The sequence below is a fragment of the Oxyura jamaicensis genome, chromosome Z, assembly GCF_011077185.1.
Source record: "Oxyura jamaicensis isolate SHBP4307 breed ruddy duck chromosome Z, BPBGC_Ojam_1.0, whole genome shotgun sequence".
Classification (NCBI taxonomy): Eukaryota; Metazoa; Chordata; class Aves; order Anseriformes; family Anatidae; genus Oxyura; species Oxyura jamaicensis.
The window spans coordinates 78,149,008-78,170,217 of NC_048926.1; the positions used below are offsets into that span (position 1 = coordinate 78,149,008).

The 21,210-nt window shown below is 36.4% G+C and overlaps 1 long non-coding RNA gene across 3 annotated transcripts; it reads left to right on the forward strand.

The window, feature by feature from the left end:
• The first annotated feature begins 2,232 nt into the window (after window positions 1-2,232).
• Window positions 2,233-20,978, forward strand: LOC118156030. 3 transcript variants are annotated; one of them, XR_004746121.1, is made up of 6 exons: window positions 2,233-2,413; window positions 3,729-3,931; window positions 5,995-6,235; window positions 8,364-8,483; window positions 10,265-10,402; window positions 20,932-20,963. It is a non-coding gene; the product is annotated as an uncharacterized LOC118156030 (long non-coding RNA). The 3 variants fall into 3 exon arrangements; XR_004746119.1 differs by lacking the exon at window positions 5,995-6,235; XR_004746120.1 differs by lacking the exons at window positions 5,995-6,235; window positions 10,265-10,402 and having other exon boundaries at window positions 20,932-20,978.
• The last annotated feature ends 232 nt before the right edge of the window (window positions 20,979-21,210 follow it).

Consider the following 21,210-nt stretch of genomic DNA (forward strand, 5'->3'; position numbering starts at 1 on the left):
TCTGAGAGTTTCGTGTCCTCATTTGTTATCAAGGAATAGTGACATCTGAGCAGAACAAAAGATCATTTAGTGAGTCATCGATTTCAATACCTGGAGTTTATTTTTCTTTCTTGCAAATCTCTCAGCTGAGCATTTAAATGAACTTGGGGACTTGGGGTAGGAAATCTGACGAGTGAAGTTTGCATCAAGCAGATGCAAACTGGAGGTTATTTAGTCATCAGATTTTCCTCAGAAAATCCAAAGGCAGATAAACCCATTGCAGGAGATGAATGCACAGTCTGAAGTTTGAAGAACAGTGGCTTAACACTTCTAACAGCAATAGTTCCAATATGAACCTATACATATTCCAAATGAACAGTGGCAAATATATGCATATATGTATTTAAATAGATATATATAGTTATATAGTTATTATTTATTTATTTATTTATTCCTGGGGGCAATGCAGAGGAGGCAGAGTGTCACTGCCTTCCCCATTAATTTTTCTTTAATACACATCTGTATTCACCAACTGATTGATTACCATCTGCTGGATATTTATTACTCAGCTGCTCATGAGACCCCAGTTTGTACGAGAGTGAATGCAGGCCTGACTCTTCTCTTGGCCTCTTCTTCTTAGTCTCTGTCTCTTTTTTCTGTCCTTGTAACCAACTGTCTTTGTCCCCCAGTATATATCTTCTATTTATGTTAGGTTGAGGCCCCAGCTTCTGGTGAGCACTCTGCATTTTCCTTTTTTTCTGGCTACCTATAGCAATGTTGGTGTTGTAAGATATGAAGGCTTTCCAAGAATATCTAAATACAGTAATTTTTCACATATATGAAGACAAAATATTAAATAGAAATAAGATTTCTACTTTTCCAAATTCACAACAAGCAATGGCATCAACTCAGAAGTCATGAACAAATTCCTCAGTCTCCTCTGGGGCAAGTGGAAACATGGAAATGGGACCATTTCACAAGCAAAACCAACAATGTTTGATAGAACTGAGGGCAGACATTGATTACTTTCAGCAGGACCATCGCTCCTCTTTCTGAGAGTACAATTTTATCTCAACTTGTCTTGCCAGGAAGGGGATCCCATTAGCCTCCTACAAACCAGTGACCATTGTTCATGAATACCCATGGAGAAGCTGTTTCTGTTGGGTTTGGTGGTTATAGTTGTTTTCAGCTGCAGTTATCTGCTAACAGCAGGCAATAGATATCAGAGGACATCACACCAAACTTAAGAGCCTATGGCACCTACTGATCCATAATTCAAATATCTCTAGCTGAGGCAGTTTTATCTGATCCTGCTTTAACCTTGAATAGCAATGGCACTATTTATAAAATGTAAAAACAGAAATCTCTCTGAAAGTATAATTTATTGTTGAAAAATAAATTAAAAAGTCAAAAATATATTGATTAAGAAAAGAGATTTCTATTTTTATATATTCTTGCTTATCAGGGAAATAACAATGCTGATACATTATATCATTCTGATTTTGAAATATCTGCATGTGAAAAAGCATTATCAGTTTTGGTGATTGAATACTAAGGACTTGGGTAGGTATATCTGAACCCGATTTACCATTTTATGTAAATTTCACTTTTTTTTTTCTTTTTTATTTTTTTTTGGCTTTGTTTGTAATTGTAAAGAAGCTTGGTCTTTTCAACATGGCTTTGGACTAAGAAAAAACAAACAAACAAACAAACAAAACAGTTCAACAATAATATTAACCATATCACATACCAGGATGCTTCTGGAATGAAGCAGATATGCTACAAAATTAAGATACCAAAGACCTAAATTTCTTTACTCGCAGACTCCCACTGGCACACTCTGTATTTTTCTATCCTTTTGCTCGAGAAGACAACATCAGATGAAAGACAATAAAGTGTAAAACAAACCAATGGAGTTTGTTCCTAATGCATTACACTATAATTGTTGTTGTAATTATTTTTTCACCTACTTGATATGCTAAAGATTTTGCTTACAAAAATACAGAAAAAATAAAGCTGACAAACTCTAGTGATATTGTCTCATGAAATGATAATTACAGATTAGTACATTGCAGAAAAATACTTGATTAGCCTCAAAATGATATGATAAGATAAAGCTCTTAAAAATTGTCATTCATGTAAGAATTTTAATACCCTCTACTCCTCTCTCTCCTTCCTACCTATGATTTTCAAGATTTATTTGTCACTGTTCCGTGTTTTACTGCTGTACATAGCATTTGCAGGCTATGGCAACCAATCCCTCTGGGCTTTCTTTTGCTTTAATTTGCATAAACACAGACATCATATGAATATTCAGTGAGCGGCTTCACATTAAGCAAGTGCCCTTAATCAGCTCTTCAGTTCAGTTTTATTGGTTGCCCACACAGTCGGCTATTTCATCCAGAAAATCTGAGGGCCCTGCAAAGCTAACCAGGTAAGGACTGCAATTTTTTGATGCATTTAATGAAAGAGAAATATCACAGATTATATAGATTGTGTGGAACACCCAAAGCTTGCTGGTTTGCTTGGGGAGAAGCTAAACATGTATTTTGTTGTTGTTGTTGTTGTTAACCCAGGATGGTCAGGCAAGCACATGCCTCTGCAATTTGCATAAACATCAAGTATTAATGAATAATGCATGAGGGTTATTTTCAACACCCAGCTCCTCGCACCGAGGGCTGTGTAGCACGGCAGCTTGATTGGCTCTGCAGCATTGTCATCACCAACAAATATTCCTATAACTTGAAAGCCACTAAAGAAGCTGGGCTCAATGGAGGGCATTTGTTTTTTTGAAAATGTCTGCTATCGTCTCACAGTAAATCACAGAGGTCCCCTGCTCCACCTCACCAGCTCTTAGTGCTTCACACTTCCATGAAAAATGTGTTACCAGCTTGACTGGTCTGTGGCTGTGACCAGTGCCTGAGCTTCCCAGGGAAGGTGGCAGCAGCTGTATTCGTCTGTAACTTGCATAAGCATTAGCATCATGTAAATAAGGAGCACTGTACCCTTCTATTCATGGGGTGACCTCTCTGCTCGCTGCTGCTTAAACACGGATGAGATCTGGAAAGGGAAGGATTAGACACTAAATATGTTGTTGGTATTGCTGGCTTGGTTCTTCTTATCTGTCAGCAATGTCATTCAAAGACGAAGGGTGAAGGAAGGGAAACCTTTTCATAAACTAAGGAAAGGTGATGAGGAAAGGGTTAATTAAGGGTTCAGCACTTGGGAAACAGGATATAGAGAGTCAACGTTAGTTTATGTATTTAAATTACTGGAGATAATTAGCATTGTTCTCCTTATTCTTTGCTCAGTTCTCAGCTTTTTCCTGTCTGTTGAAATGAGCCATTGGGTAGGGGATAAAACCACGGTGTCTAAAAGCTGCTCTGGACCAGAACCTATGAGCAGGTGTGACCCAGAGGCTCAGAGGAACACTGTCCCTTGGGGAGGTCGGTATCCCAAGTGAAACATGATGTGTGTGAGCACCAGAGATGGAGAAACTGAGAAAGAGAGAAGAAAAGAGAAGCTGATGTACGATAAGAGTTTCTGTAAAAGTCGTATTAAATGGTATGCATAATCAGAGCATCTGCCCATTAAAATGTTTCAGAGACTACACCGTGTACATTTAGTAAGTGGCAGTGGGAAGTACTCAGTTATCTGTGGCTTCAGAATGTCGTTTCCACCTATAAATTTGAAACGGCTGGATTTTAACAATGCAGCATTACTAAAATTGCACATTATAATGATTTCAGGTAACCCGGAGTAATGTGATGCAGAACATGGGAGGCTGATGTGTTTTCTACCATGTAGTCACCGCCAATGAGAGGATACTGAATACAGAATGTGATTTAACTGCTGGTTAAATCCCAAGAACCTGGTGCCAGCTAAAACCTGGGGGAATGGAGAGAAAAGCAATAATGCCTGGGATGGTTTGGTTCTTAGTTTCCTTATCTGGGTAAATGTTATTTCTTCAAACAAATAGTTCTGTGGTTTATTAAATGGCATTAGAGGACTAATTTTAGGATTCTTAGCAAGGGGTCTGCCAGGAGCATGTTTTGTTTATTTGACTTATTTGTCAGTTTCTGTTTTACCTTTTTCCCTTAAGTCTCTGCATTTTGAATGTGAAACAAGAAGGGGAAACAGGAAATAAGGAATACAAACTTAACAAATAAAAATAAGAGAAAAGAAAGTTTGTGTCATGATTAGATGACCCTACTCAAGAAATATTAACTTTTATGCAGGATTATTAAAGCTAATTTAAAATTTATATCTCATACCAAGTATATTAAATTAAATCTTGCAGGATTTAATAAGTTCACTGTGTCGTTTCACCTTCAATGATTAAATGTTTACAGCTATAATAAACACCAAGCTATTTTTATTGTAGTTAAGATGTTTTAGGGTAACAACTGTACAAGAATAAACTAGAAGTAGATGGCTTATCATACAAATTGTGTAAAGGACATCTATATTAGTAAATACATTATTAGTGGGTAGTTATGGGATGTAGCACCTTATTCTGTTCTAAGCCCTCCCTCAGTGCCTGGCTTTTTTCGTAATGAGAAAAAAGGAGCTAATTAACATCCTGATGGTATTTCTTCACATGTCACTGCTGTCATGGCTTCTTAGCTGAATTTCTAGAGGCAATGTGGGGACTGCACATTTGGGAAGGACTTCAGGGCTGGGCCCTTGACTGTCACATCTGAAGAGCAGAAAATGCCCGTGCTGGAGCAGCAGAAGGGAAGAAAGATGCTGCCTGAAGCTTCATCTGAAAAATGGAGGAACACAGGCACAGCATCATTGTCCAGGAGGAGATGTGAGGAAGCACGTGGAGGGAAGTGCTGTAATGTCTTCTCTGGGCAAGGCAAAAATTCCAGCCCAACATGAAGAAATAAATTAGGATGCTGATTCTCCTCTCTCACCCCAACTTTACATGAACATAATGCCACTTGCAGTAGTGGCAGTATTCCTCACTTAGCCTGAGGAAAACAAAAAGAAAAGCAAGCTTGGAATATTTTATATTTTCCCATGTGACTATATATATATGTATATAAATATATCCTACAGATAGTTAAATTGGATGTACTCTTGGTATAAACAACAGACTTATACTGTGTTCAGCTTGAGTCTATTTTACTTTTATTTATTAAAAAAATATATATCTCGGCACCAAAATGCAGCAAACCTTTTGCCCAAACCTTTACCCACATTAGACAGTGTGTCTGGATGTATTTGTATCCATTTAATCATCCACAAATTCCTCTCTATTCTCTCACAGCAACATCAAAAATCTTGCTGCTTTTGAAGACAATTTGCTGCAAACCAATGATAATCAGGATTTAGAACAAAAGTGCTGGCAAATTATCAACAACAGAAAAATAGCTGTAATGGCAGGAAACGTTTTTACATAATGAATGAGTTGTTAGCATATCCATAACTGCAAGGTGGATCAGATCAGTACAATTTATTTTTCTTTAAATTCAACCACTTAGTTTAGTGTTATTCTCTGGAGCAAGCAAAGTAGCGCATATTACAAAAAAAAAAAAAAAAAAAAAAAAAAAAAAAAAAAGCTTTAAATTTGTGTTGGTATGATCATGTAGAAAGAAAAGGTTAATAGTCTGAGTTCTGTGCACTGAGTTTTTATGTTTGTGGAATAAGCATGATTTCTGCTGTAGAAAGAGGCAGAAAAGTTCAAACTAAAAATCTACAGACATTTTCAACTCACCTATTCTGTTTTTGGTTTGGGATTTTATGTCGTTGCTTTTGTTTTATTTTTCTGGTTTGGAGGATGATGAGTAGGAAAATTCTGGAGTCTTTCAAATGCAATTTTCAAGGAGCATTTATTTATAAACACCATTAGGGTCCAGGTAGTCAAACAGAAAACTGCCAGGGTGCATCTGAACCAATCCAACAGAAAAAAGTCAACTTAGCAAAATCTTTTTTTCACTCTTCACTTGGCTGCTGTCCTCTGAAAAATATTGGACCACCCTTTTCAGCACCTGCAATCTCTTTCCCCAGTGATCGTGATGGTTAGAGCTGTACTTCACTGCTGTCTTCATCACTAAACTCCTCATTGCACCCATGGCTGTTCTGCGGGACAAGGAACCATTGCCCTCTCGTGCCCATTTTCCTGTGAAAAAAAAGGTGGAGAAGGAGGGCTGGGCTAATCTAAACTGCCCACTGTTTTTTGTTGCCCACTGCTTTTTGTCCCTTTGGGAGTTATCCAGATAAGAAAATACCTCTCATGAGTCTGTCCCAGGTACCTCGTCTAAGCAGGGGGTGCTGGTAGAAGGACAGGGAGGAGCTGCACCAGTGCTAAGCACGATAATTATTTTAGTTTAGGATTTACATGAATCATTTCCTGGTTTTGCCAGGGCCCAAAGTTTATTTAGTGCAGGTTGGTAATGTCTTCAAAAATGAGAGATGATTTCTTAGCAGAAGGCAATGACTTTTTTTTATTGCTCTATATGTCCTAATACTTTAACACAGGATACCTGATGCAGCAAAAACGAATTTCAGGGAAAGGAGGACTGTGTCCTGGTGCATATGTGCATATTAAGTTTAGCTCTTGGTCCACAGTGCACAGCTCAGCAAATAAATAGTGAATATGTTCCTAGGATGTAGGACTGAACTTTTTTCCTGAGTGTTCAGATTTCTGTTTATAGCAGTAATAGAAATCTGTTCATACTTATCAAACTCCAAATGTTGCACACACAATATTATATTTATTCAACTAGAGCACCCTGAAAAATTTCTAAGGCAATAATACATGATCTAATATGTCTGTGGCATAATATTTTCTGAATTGTAAAAGATTTTTTTTTTCCCAAATGTTTTTATTTCTTTGATTTGCAGTATACTTGTGCTACATTACATTCAAAAACTCTGTGCAAATTTTTATATCTTTGTATCATTGCAGATGTGAAGAACATAATGGGACATGCACTAAATAAGTGCATATGCACTAACATGACATAGTTAACAATTCTTGCCGCTGCCTGATTTTATCTGTTTATATTACTTCTTACTCAGCAAACTGAAACATGTCTCCACTTCTTATAACGTTGTTGGTGTTCACATTTTTACAGCACAGAGAAGTAAAATAGAGCTTTAGCTTATCTTTTTATTTCATTTTTTTTCTTTTTAATTATTATTTAATTTTCTTATGGTACTACTAATAAACAAGTACATTTACAAAAAAAAAAAAAATAGTTACTAAAATTATTCTCACTTTACTAGGAAAATAATGTTTACTTTAGAGTTCAGCTTATTCTGCCTGTTTCAAGCTATTAACATTTACACACAATCTCTTTCTGATTTTTGAACAAATGAATAGACAGCTAACAAACATTTACCAGTAACTCCAATAAAGACTATCACCTTCTCCTCATGGACTCCATTGCTCTCCTTGGTTCATTGATTATGAAGGTTAAATAATTTAAATATCTGTATTAACCCTTGCTGGTCCCTCTACTTAGAATATTTCAGTTGTAATCACTGCAGCTGAATTCAGGTAAAAATTCTGTGTAAAAGACGTGAATGCTGCATGAAAATATGATTATTGTGGGGAGAGAAGAAACTCAGGAGTTTTCAGGGAAATGGAGATTACTAGGGCAAAGAGATCAATTTGCAAGCATAAAATCCAAAATCTTAGAGAGGGAAGGAAGAATCATGGATGCACACCTTTTCTTGTTGTAAGTTAATAAAAATCTAATTCAGTGCCAGGCTTTTTAACATATTGGCATTAAATAATTAAGAGGTGCATCCACAGATGTGCCTGAGGATATTTGCTTTAAAATATTTCTGTAGCTTTTCTGACAGATTTTAAAGAGAGATCATTAAACCTGAGAGGAAAACATATTCACTGGTTTTTGCCAGTGATGTGGAAAGTTTCAGTGAAAAGGAGCCGTCCTTCTCTTGACACCATTGTTCAGTTCTTTAAGAAGAGATGATGCTGGGGAGATAACTTTGGAAGTAACTCTGCCTATTGATGGTCCATTTGTTCTCTCTTTATGGACCATTTATCCCAGACAGTGGTATATAATTTAAATCTATGTCAGCACCTTCGGGATCCAGCCCTAAATTCCCAAATTATGCAATTAAACAGCTTCAGAAGGCAATCTTTGTTTCTCTAGCTTTCAGTCTATGCTCAGCCTGTATTCTCCACACATACAATACATAAATAAATAAAATAAACAAATAAATAAATATAAATAAAAATATCTTAATCTATCTTTAGAAATACCACAGTATAATAACAACACTATTATGTTTGCCCATGTTTGCCCAAGCAAACAGCCTATTCCAAGGGACAGGATAACATGTTGGAGGGATAAACTTTTTTAAAATGATTTTTTTTTATTTTTTTATTTTTTCCCCATGCAGAGTTCTCCAATGATCAGAGGAATAAACAGTGAACCAGACATTGGGCTGAATTCTGGGGCGCAAAGATTGAAAAGAGGGGTGGTTTCAGATGGTCTGGAGCACCCAAGCTGATTTCCTGTGCAGTAAGTGATAAACAAGCAAGTTTCTTGTAGATCATGAGGGCCCTGCTCACTGCAGCATGGTCTGATGCAGGGCTGAAACGGGGACCACCAGGGACAGGGAGCAAACTGACTCCTGCAGGTTTGGCTCAGGCCCTTTGAAGGTGATGCCAAACAGTAGTTTCTTCCTCTCGAGTTAAATGAAAGCAAAAGAAAGAAAAAGAAATGAAAAAAAAAAAAAAAAAAAAAAACAAAGCAACAAAACAAAACAAACTAATAAGCAAACAAACAAAAACAGAAGAGTCCCATTGTGCCCAGGAAAAAAGGATTAGTTGAAGAATACAGATTTTACCCCATTGGTTGTCCTTCTGCCTTTGAGAGATATTTAGCTTTTCTGCAGGTTGGGGATAAACCTGAAACATCTTTTCAGCAAAGGCTCTGACAAAATAAAGGTGTCAATCTGCTAGAATTCATCTATTATTCATCTAATCTGCTATAATTCATCTATAAATCAGTTCCCTCCAAATATCAGGCATGTATTTTTGGCAACATGGAAAAGACAAAGACTGGGAGGATGGTGGTAGATGTGTTTAAAAAGATCAGGGCAAATAGAGTGAAAAGAAAATAAATTGTATTTCATAAAAGAACAAAAAGTCCAGGAACCCAGCCTAAAATAAGGTTTCACTCAAGGTTGTCAGTGGCTCCTCAGAGGTATGAGTGGTATTTATTTTACTGTCAATAAGACCTCATTATAGCACTGCACATAAATACAAATACATCAACTATTTTAACCATTTCAGACGCACCAAACTGGGCTGGCAATACTGAATATTCCCATCTTTAAAATAGAATGTTCTGCCTTTCATTTGAGTTATTCAGATATCATCAGAAACGTAGGCATGCATAGAGAAGGAGGGAGATAGAGAAGCATTTCAGAAAATTGACAGCTTTGTGGATGAGTTGAAAGCAGAAGCAAGATATATTAAAAATACCAGAGAGAGAGTGAAGCACAGAAATACAGAGAAGTTGGTGATTAAGGGTGTTGTCAATATGGTCTGACAGTAGGCATGCTCTGAGACCTGAGGTATTTCAAACACAGACACCATAAAACCAGAAAGATAAACACATATCTCTAGCGACTTCCTCACCAGGTCTGACTAATTTCAACCCTGTCATCCCACAGTCAATGAAACCAGGTTTTAGGATGGTTTCAGAGGTTACGCCGTGGGCAGTACCAACCTTCCAATATTTCTGGCCAGAGCTGCCATGAAGATGTGTGCCCTATTTTTGTATGTAAATATCCAACAGATGAGGTCCAGTCCAGGGAAAGGCACCAGGGCTGGAGGCACTCATAGTCCTCTTTGGTAGGAACTCCTATCAAAAAGTCACTCTTCTGCTTAATTAAGGCTGAAACAGGTGATTTCTTGATCTGCTGATGATGGCTATCTCCTCTGGCAGGGGACAATACAACCCGAGGTCTGTTAGGACTGATGGACCTCGCCTACTTGACACATGGTACAGCACAGGAAAACATGGGTGATACCTGCATGCTATCAGCTTATTGCCTGGTCAAACTCAGCTCTGATTTTCTTCCTGGCACTCCCTTTGCATGCATAAGAGCAAATGTTAAAAGCCTGCAGAATGATCCAGTCCTTTGCAAATATCCCTCTGATTATTTTATGTGTGTGTGTGTGTGTGTGAATGCTGACTGTTCATAGTCCAACCACTACTTTGTGGATTGTTTCTGATACACTATGCAAAGAGGATTTCCTTTCAATTTTTCTGTTATTTACTTTCTTTTTCAGTTGTCTCCTGTGAGGAGGGGGTCCTAAAATCAGTGATAGATTAATTTTCTCTTTACCCTTCTGATTTCACTTTCTGGACCCTTTCATGGTCTCCCCCATGCCAAATAAACCACCTCTGTGCTGAGAACTGCTACCCTGGTAATTGCTGCTATTGCTCTTCTCTGTAAACTTACTGCTGAAGAGCCATGAAATTTTTTTGGCATTTAATTTCTCCTCTTGTTAATTTTGTGTCATTAGTTCCACCTTGCAGGGGGCAGAAGAGATCAGCCACACTGAAGGCAGATCAGTTGTATTCCAACTGTCGTTCTGTTGCTCTCCCAATTGTTGTAGCATATACATAAAATATACCAATTTTTTATTATATTGTAACATATACATAAGATATACCAATAGCTATGCACCAAAAACAGCAATGGTTCACTGCAATTACCTGTGATTATTTTACCCTTTTAATACTATTTATATGGCTCCTGTATCACTGCTCCTGATGCTGAAGATTTGGATGAATTCTGGCTCACTACAGTTTAATCTCTTATGACCACACCCAGAGCAGAGAGTTTTGAATTTTTTCTTTTGCATACAGCTGCATTTCATATACACCATCCTGTATTTTTTTTCTCTTGGAGCTGAATTGGTGAGGTGGTGTTTTGAATATGGATGATTTAGATACACTGGCTGGTATATTTGCACCTCCCACCTCCAAGTGAGGTTTTCTAAATAATTATGTCTAAAATTGCTTAATTTGTGCATAGTTTCTGAAAATAATGGCCAAACTGAGCATGAGAGTTAAAGGGAGGCTCTCTTCTCTTTTTCCAAGAAGGATATGGTGTATCAGCTCAGAACATTTTAAAATGCTGATATTCATGTCATAAGCCCCCTTATTACAGTGAATAGCTATACAGTTTTATATTATTATTTTGCAGTCAGTTAAGTCATTCATTGCAATTAAACAAGCAACCCCCAACTACCTGTGCAATAGTCAAAATGCCTAATGGTTAACTTTTGACAGGATGCTATGTACTTGCAATTTAAAAGCAGTTAAGAGATCTTTTCCTTGTTGTGTATTAAAATGTTTACTCTCTAGCTCAGAATTCATGATAACATTTTACAGAACAAACTCTAGCAGCACATTCAATATTTATCCAGACCAAGGAATGGTTTCATCAGCATACTGCAAACATATACAGAAGCACAGCAGGAAATACAATTCTAGGCTAAATTTTGACATTCAGATCTATTTCACTGACTCCTGGAGCCCATGGATGGGTGTGCTGACAAGAGTGGTTTTATCTGATTGGAAAGTGAGAGTAATTCTGGAAGGACAATTAGAGTTTAAAAACTCTGTACTACTAAAAAGTGTCCAGTGAAATCATTCTAGGGCTATTTTTCTTTTAATGTAATTATTACTGATGTTTTTGAAAATACGACGTCTTTCATACCTGAGCTTTGACAATTTTCCAATGTTAACAAGTATTTGTATCACGTATTGTGAGCGTAAGCATGTAATCACATTGACTTTGACTTGTAAATATGCACACAAAAATCCAGTGAAGTATGTTCTAGTGGTGACCAGGCTCTAAACACTCTTGTTGCACTGTGAAAATGCTGGCATTTTGAGAAGTCCTTATGGCACATAAGTAAAAATAATTTTGATAAGCAGGCTTATGGAGTAAAAAATATGAAAAAAAAAAAAAAGTGGAAACTAATAGCTGCTGATATTTAGGTTCTGAGAGCTGAACATTTAGGTTCTGAGTTTTGTGTAATTCACTGTTGCTCTGCAGCTAAGTCAATATGCATTTTCATAGTGGGCAGAAACCTTCTTGTAATGAGTGTTGGTTCTTCACTGCAAAGAGCATGCTCTGCTTACAATGAAATATTGCATAAGCTCCAATGACACAAGTGTAATAATAGTCTTCTCTAACCGTACCACTGAAAATGACTTTAGCTGATGTTTTAGTTTAATCCTTGGTATTTTCCTTTCCTGATCAGTAATCGTTGGACTACATCCCTTTGTTAAATATTAAGGAAAAAACAAAACAAAACAAAACAAAACAAAACAAAACAAAACAAAACAAAAAAAAAAAAAAAAAAAAAAAAAACAAGCCCGGACCTTGTATTCTTAATTTACCATGCCATACTATTGCATCACGGATGACATGCTGGTCAGATACAGCAGTATTAGCTATTATTACAGTCTAATAGTCTGGTATTTTAACTCTGAGATCTCCATTGTACTGCATTACTTCCTATTATTCTATTAATCTTGTATTATTGAAGGGAAAATCAATAGGGAATTGTGAGTACAGCCTGCTAAGATTTTTCATATCCTGTTGGTGCTATTTGTAGTTCATGGTATCTCACTATTTTCTGTATCTTGTGGAAACTGAAGCATGAGAAGAGAGAACAGTATAGAAATTATAAATAATCTATGATAAAATAAAAATAAAAAATAATTTAAAAAGTGGAACTGGTGATTCAAATAAACCTCAGATTTACCTAAATGATTGTTAAATGCTTAAATTGCTGGCTAGCATTACAAAAGTTATATTGATATTACAAGGTGTCTGTCCTCAGGGTTTGAGCCAGAGAGGAGGGCTGGTGGCACCTGGTGCTGGCCCCCAGAACAGGGTCAGTGCAGCATGTAGTGCAGGAATCTCATAAAAATCCAGCAGGCTGGGATGGACAACAGCAAGTAGCACTCAGTTTGGGGCTTATTTTGCCAGCAACAGGACTGATTTTCAGTGATGCATCACTGCTTTGCACGAACTGAGGATGGGGAACTACCTATGTCCATACTCACATGCCCTGTTCGAATGACTGCAACACTATATACTCTTTAAACCTCCTGTGTGTTGTGTGTATTTTTGCATGCAAGTTGGGGACCTCTTTTTCAAAATTTTTCCCTTAGTATTCATTACATTTCAAAGGATTGGCAAATGCAGTTAGAAAACCTTGGAAACATAAAACATTTTGAATATTTCTGTCATTCTGAAGTGTAATTTAGGCATTTCTCTAATTGGTTAGTGCCACTTATTTAAGAAAAATGGTAGAGTTCCTGTGGAGCTTTTTATTTGCTTTTTAAAGGGAGTACAAGTTTTGTACCAGGAAGCTTTGAAGAGAAAACTTTAACGTTCATTCCTATGCTTTTATATTATTTGGGGGTTAAATAACCTGACTGAGAAACCATGGAACCATAGAATGGCCTGGGTTGGAAGGGACCTCAATGATCATTTGGTTTCAAACCCCTGCCATGGCTAGGGATGTCACCCATTAGATCTGGTTGCCCAAGGCCTCGTCCAACCTCTTTTTGAACACCTCCAGGAATGGGGCATCCACACCCTCTCTGGGCAACCTGGTCCAGTGCCTCACCATCCTCTGAGTGAAAAATTTCCTCCTAACCTCTAATCTAAATCTCCTCTCTTTTAGTTTAACACCATTCCCCCTTGTCCTATCATTATCTACCCAAGTAAAGAGTCTTTCTCCACCCTTTTTATAAGACTCTTAAGTATCGATAGATACTTAAGATAACCCAAAAGAGGCTGACATTGAAAATCAAAATTGTTTCCAATGGGTTTTAGCTGGCTATCTTTCATTCAGCGTGCATGATGGGTTTTCCCAGGTGTGTGGTGAGGCACTGGAACAGGTTGCCCAGAGACGCTGTGGATACCCCATCCCTGGGGGTGTTCAAGGCCAGGCTGGATAAGGCCCTGGCAAACCAGATTTGGTGGGTGGCATCCCTGTCCACGGCAGGGAGGTTGGAACTAGATGATTGTTGAGGTCCCTTCCACCCCAGGCCACTCTGATTCTATGATTTACCAGATTAAGATTAAAAAGTGCAATATATCAAGTATACCCAGTATGAACTGGATCTGCACATATTTCAAGTCAGTAAATGGATGTCCTGAAAGGACAGTAAAGACTAGAAGAATTTGAAGAAGCTTAGAAAGATACAAGTATTATCCTTAGCAACATTTCTTAGAGATAAGAACCTGGATGAAACAAGAGCAGTGTCTATGGGATGCAAAAGCTTATTTCTATTCACTTTATTTTGGTATCTCGTTGACATGAGTATTTTATTGAACATGTCCTACAACAGTGTATTTGAGAAGGGAGATCAGAGGTGATGTCAGGACATCTTCCCCCAGCCTGATGTAGATACAGCTGTAGTTTGTTGCTTTTTTTGTGCTTCAGCACAAAAAAGTAAATATGTAAGGAAAATCTTGAAATTGCTTTCTTTTTGATTCCATGCAAAAATATTTTGCAATGCATTTTGTATGGTTTATCCCAGTACAGACCGTGCTACTATGTAATGTAAATAATGCAAAATACAGCATCTGTAATGTAAGAATAGAAAAATGTTTGGAAGACCCCATCGACTGGAAAAAAAGAATACAAACGAACAAACAAATAAAACTAACTTGGACAGTGTTATGTATGAAAATTAAAATGATTGTTGGAGAACAGAGGATAAAATGTAGTAGAGGCTTGGAAGATCAAGTATCTTTCTTTTCTGAATCTGCTGAGACAGCCATAACAAGGGAGGCAAATTTTGGATGGAACTTCCTAAATGAAGGAGTGGAATCTTCCTGATGCAGCCCTCTGATAAATGTTCTAGAAAATGAAAGTAATCTAGACCTTTCAAGACAGAGAAACAGTTATGAAACTAGTGTTAGGATATATTTAATAATATGAACAAGGATTTTCATGGACCTCCTTATAGTTGCAGACCTTAATTATTCAATATCAGTTATAAACCAAATATTAAAGATGAGTGAATAATTAACGATTAAATTTTATTCATGACAATTAGCTCCGCCCCCCGCCCGCTGGTTATTTATTTTTCCTTAATTTGCTTAGGTGTGACATTCCCACTAGTATTTTGCCAAAATTTATTGCCATCTCCCCTTGCATAGCTCAGAAATGGACTTCATTTTATACTCACAGTTTAATATTTAGATTCTTCGTGAATGGGCAGATTCATCTCAGGAATTATATTATTTGTCTGAATAGTTTAGTGTGTGGGCTTTTCTTGCATGTATACACAGATACAGATCTGCTATTCCTTTTCTTCAAATATTTGTGCATGAGTGTGAAATTCACCTTTTTTCACATAATCATGCAAGTAAAATGTGATTGTTTGAGTGTTTCTAAAAAACAAACACACACAGACATCCATGACAGCTGAGGCAAATTCACAAACAATTTGAGCAAAAAATCTCTGGAACCTCTTCCAGACTTTCTCAAGTTTTCACTTTTTGAAAGTTTCTCAGATCCAAACTCTTCCTGAATGCTTATCAAGAGTGCAACTATTGGTTTAGTACAGCTGCTTTCCTAGAACATTTTGTTCAGTTTTCTTGCATTTGTAAAAATTGCCTAGACTATTCTCTGCAATGTAACAGCTTTGCTGCTATTATCATTACTAGTCTGTACATACGAGTCCGTCTTTGTTAGTGTCATTTCTGGAATGAAAACAGTCACAGTAATGTACAGAAAAGGAGATGAGAAAAATGTGTTAATTTATTTGTTTTCTGAGAATAACATCCTTCATGTATACACTAACTGTCCATAGCAAAGACACAATATATCACACCCAATACAGTCAAGTAAGTTTCGCAATGATCACAGAAAGATTTTTACTTCAAGAAATATATAGGATCTTTTTTACCTCTTATTTTGCTGCTTAGAACATTTGCAGGGAAAACTATAAATTCTATGTATTTCTTATGTAAATCTTTCGGGATTATGGGTCTTTTTTCATCTCGTGATAAACTACTAAGGAAATCTTGGGAGATGACACAGCTCTCATGGAAGTGACACAGGTTGTTTGTTCCCATTCCTGGAAGCTAAACCTAAATAGTTGCATATTTTTAATTATATATTTATTTCTAATTCTTACTTGCCTTCTGTCAAAATTTCATTACAATTACATCTACTCATGGTTAAATCCTAGCCTGAAATATGGAAACTGTCTAAAAACAGCAGGATTGAGCTTCCTTTCCCCACTAAATAATCCCAGAATTTTGTTTCTTTCAACATGTAGAAGGGCAGATTTACTTCAGTACCCCACAAAGGAAATATTCATTATATAAAATAGAAATCAGTAATTTGTTTGTTCTGAAGTTTTTGTTTGTTTGTTTGTTTTGTGGTTGGGGTGGGATTCTTTTTATATTTGAGCATGCTAAATTATTCTAAATCATTTTTCTTTTCTCCTTAAAAATAAGATTTTCTGTTGAGTGTACATCATGGAATTTCCTGGAAAACAATTTCTTGATCAGAATTTGCAGGGACATCAAGATTTGCATAATTTGAGATGCAACAACTGTTTTGTTTTGTTTGTTTTGTTTTCAAATCCAAACGTGGTGACACATCTCTATTTTCTAATCTTGCTCACCTTTCATCATTTTCCAGCAAAATCCTGCAGAATGAAATGGATTTCTGACACAATTCCCTTGACAGTGCAGCATTCACAGCAACTCAGTTCTCTCTCAGTTCTCCCTCTCTCAGCTCAAGTATACCTCAAACAGGAGGGAAGCAGGACTTGGAGCCACCAACTCCTCTCTCCCTCTAAACCTCTAAATTTCATATTAAGGAACACTTCTATATTGTTAGTCTTAAATTATTTTTCAAGGTCATCTCCACTAAAAGGCAACAGAAGCTGACTGGCTCAGGTTGAAGTGAGGAGCTCTTAAGTCAGCGGGAGAAAATATACTTTATCTGTCACTAATTATCTTTCTTTTTCTTTCTGTTTGAATTTTGATTTGGTGAATTTCACAAAAGTCACAAATTTCGCATTCAACAGGGTTTAAACAACAAGGTAATAGACTTGTTTCAGTGCTTCTCCTTCCCCTAGAATTTAAATTTATTTTAAACCACTATGGGAAAATAAATAAATAAATAAATAAATCCTGAGTACTAGAACAAAATACTGGGAGAAAAATAAATAAATATTGAGTACTAAAACAAAATATGTCTGCTCCAAAGATTCAATATCAGTCTTCAAAGAGGGCTTGTTAATGAGATTTTTAATTGCCAAAGCTGTTGGGTTTGCAGCTCAGATTTTAAAAGAAATTGAAAATTTATTTCTGACTATTTTGCAATATAAGGTAGGATATTAGTTTTTTTAACATTTTATTGTAAACTTTAAAGAAACGTGAGACTACTATACATTTTTAGAAGTGCATCTTGCTCTTTACAAAGTAAATGGAGTGTATAAAACTTGGTCCTGGTTCAGAAGGACAGTATGTACACAACCAGAAATCTGTATTTCATAAATGGTCCATATTGCTAAGCTTTTAGAAGTTTAGGACAAATTTCCCTCTTTCTCTTATGCCAGGATAAATTCAACTTCATTGTAATTATAATGGTATAAGAGAGATCAGAACTGGTTCCACAAAGATTCCCAGCTTAGTGCAAAATCTGGGCTTTTATGTATGTCATTAAGTGATACCATGGAAATATTTGCAATGTGTAGGTTCGCTAAATACGTTTATTTGAGAAAGCTGTGAAGGTTTTGCCTGTTTGGGTCAATTTATTTAAATGCGCTGAAATAGCAAGTACAGTGGTGGGGAATCATAACCAGTCCTGATAAAGTACAAGACCTGAATATGAGGTCAATAAAACAGAAAAGCAATAGCAAAATGCAGTGTGTAGAAAGCAGATGTTAGCACAGTGTAGCAAAAGTTCTATAAGAAGGCACGTATTTATTTTTTTCCTTGCTTTCCATGCAAATGAAACATTTTTTTTTCTAAATTTCTGAAGATATTATGGGACCTGAAAGTTGAAATGGACTCACCTCTCCTCCTTCCCCTTTGATAAAAATTAAGAAGTTATAAGCTAGATTTACACCTTCATACACCTCAGTTTTCAGTCTCCATATTCAGTCTCCAAAGAGGCAAATTTACATGGAGCATAGCACATAAGGATGCAGAAAACAGTGTGATTTGATATTCCATGTTGCTCTGGCATAGATGGCAAATAAAAATGTGGATTTGGTGTTGAAAACTCAGCAGCTTGTGGCCAGGAAGTAGCAATTTTCATCAATAAGCCTGAGCAGAATTTGCATTTAATGTTTGACACAGAATTATCTATTGCACACATAAATCCATAGCCTGCTTATAAAGTTATTTGTCAGAATAAGCTACACTCTGTTGGAATTACATAGGGGTTTCAAACATATTGATGTAATCACTAGATAAACAGGTCCATTAATAAATGAGATAAAATAGGGAAATCAGTTATGAATTGTAAAATGGTTGAGTAGATGAACTGCATTTATAAATATGTCCTAGGTTATAAAAACAGGAAAAGGAAGCATAGCTGATTTGAATGTCATGAAGAATTGGAAATCTTACAGATTAAACTATTATTAAACAACATTTAATTATTATTAAACTTTTTTATTATTTTTATATTTTATTATTAAACATTTAGTTATTATTAAACTATTATTAAACAATTATTAAACAATACTTTAAAAAAGCATGCAGGTTTGAACCAAAAAAAAAAAAAAATCATAAGCTTTTAAGCTATCTATACTCCTGGTTTTAGAATGAACTTTGCAGGTGTGAGAAAAGAAAAACAGCAGAATAGATGTGATGAGTGTACGTGTGAACTGAATTTACTGTTTACTAGACATAAAAATAAAAAGAGATTTGATTTGTTGACCGTGCTTAGGTGCTTTATTGTTGTTGTTGTTATTATTATATTTATTTTATTAGTGTTAGTGAAATTATTTAGGAACATAAAAGAGATATCAGTGATGCTTTAGATGGATGACATAGTGAAAAGAGCTAGTATGTCTGCAATCATGAGATAAAATGCTGACATTATTTATTAAGAACTACTCTCAGCTATTTGTTTGATTTCTATAAATGAGACAAGGAGTGCTGAATAACTGTTGTCTGTGTTGCAAGTCTTTGGATAACGTACCTAGACATGCGTATCCTAAGATAAAAGCATGCAGTTAACTGATGAATATTCCTACCCAATATGAGCTTAAAAGATATTGACAGCAAGGGTTTTGACAATGCTGAAGGGTGAAGTTGATGGTCATTCATCAATAAGCAAGACAGGTTGGTAAAAAGTTACACCATGCTTCATTAAGATGCCAAAAACAGCAAGAAGTGTAGATGGTTGGAAAACATAAAATGTTTTCTGTGAGGTGTAGAATTCTCAGCATCTTCCATCCCCCAGTTTTATCTCATCAGGTTCCCACAAACACCATTTTTATCCACTGTTCATACCAGGAACTTTAGGATTTGGTCTAGAGAATGGCAGTTTCTCAGAAGTGGTAATAATAACAAAGTTGATGGTGTGAACAGGAGGTTTGATTTTTCAAAGCACTGTACTTTTTTAAAAGATTCATTTGATTGCTATTCAATCTTCCTGGCAGAGTAGGAATATCATTATTCAAGGCAAAGACAAATTCATTTGAAAAGTCTGAATGACACAGGATGGAGCTTTTAATGATAAAGTCTAGCTTCAATTAAGCAAACAATAAAGACACTAATAACAATTCTATAGAAACTGACAAATACCTCTAGTGTCTAGAAGTCTAGAAGACACCTGCCAAATTAAATGAACTAACAATATACCATAGATGAATATTGTTTTTTGTTTGTTTAAATATTGATTATGCCAGGCTTTTACCTCTTGATTTGGGGTCCCTAATTCTGACTGAGCAGTACAGTCTCAGAGCTGCTATTTGGATCATGTAATAACCTAAAAGGGAAAATAATAATAAATAAATAAATAAAAAATCCAAGCCAAAGTGATAACTTAGAGCAAAACTGAACAGAATTATTTTGTGTGTTGATAAATTTCCACCAACTTGAGGAAAAATGAGTGGTATCATCTAGAACTGATGACAGTACAACTGTGCTTTATGTGAAGAAGAATGATTTTATTGAAGTGGTAAGCGACCTTGCAATTTCAGATTTGGAACAGATAATGTAAACATTGACAAGAATTAGTCAAGCAGTTTGGCTTTTTGCATCCTCAGCATTCAATCTATCATACTAGAGAGGAGCGTATTTGTTCAAAACTGGGGAAGACATAATGCTTTTGGTATTCCTTCAGCAGACACAGCCAGTCAGTTCATACTGTGAAAGCAAATGCATTTGACTTCTTGCTCAAATACGTCATATTCACCCCAGACAGTTCCTTGAGATCATAAAAACCTTATGATGATATATAAAATTGCCTTGACTATGCCTGTTGTGTCAGGGGACGTTTAGGTTGGAAATGAGGAGACATTTCTTCTCAGAAAGAGCAGTGGAACGGGTTGCCCAGGGAGGTGGTGGAGTCACCATCCCTGGGAGTGTCCAAGGAAAAGTTGGGCATGGTGCTTAGGGAAGTCATTTAGTGGGTGACAGTGGTGGTAGGGGATGGTTGGACCAGATGGTCTTGGAGGTCTTTTCCAACCTTAATGATCCTATGATTCTATGTGAATCTGAACATGATTTCACTACACAGACTGTTATTAAGAATGTGTTGAGATACTCAGTAGGACAAAAATCAGTTGAAAGCTCTGGTGATGGTGTGATAATAATGACGATGTCTGAGATGGCATGGTTACAGGCTAAGATATGAATGTGTGTATAGGCTCCTTCAAAACAAGAAATTTGGCACCACTAAACCATAGATTTACACTTACTTAAATGTCACAGAACCACAGAATCGCCATGGTTAGAAGGGACCTCTGAAGATCATCTGGTCCAACCCGCCTCCGATGCAGGATCACCTAGAGCACATCATGCAGGATGGCATCCAGGTGGGTTTGATCTTCCCTGAGTACAAATTACAGATTGCTAGTAAGAAATATAATTACTTTTTATTTCATTTGAAGGGAAATATATGTGTGATGCCCTGCATCATGGTGACACTTTCCCTCTGTTATTTAAAGCCTACTCTGGAATATTTACCTGTAAGCTTGAAAATCCCTTGAT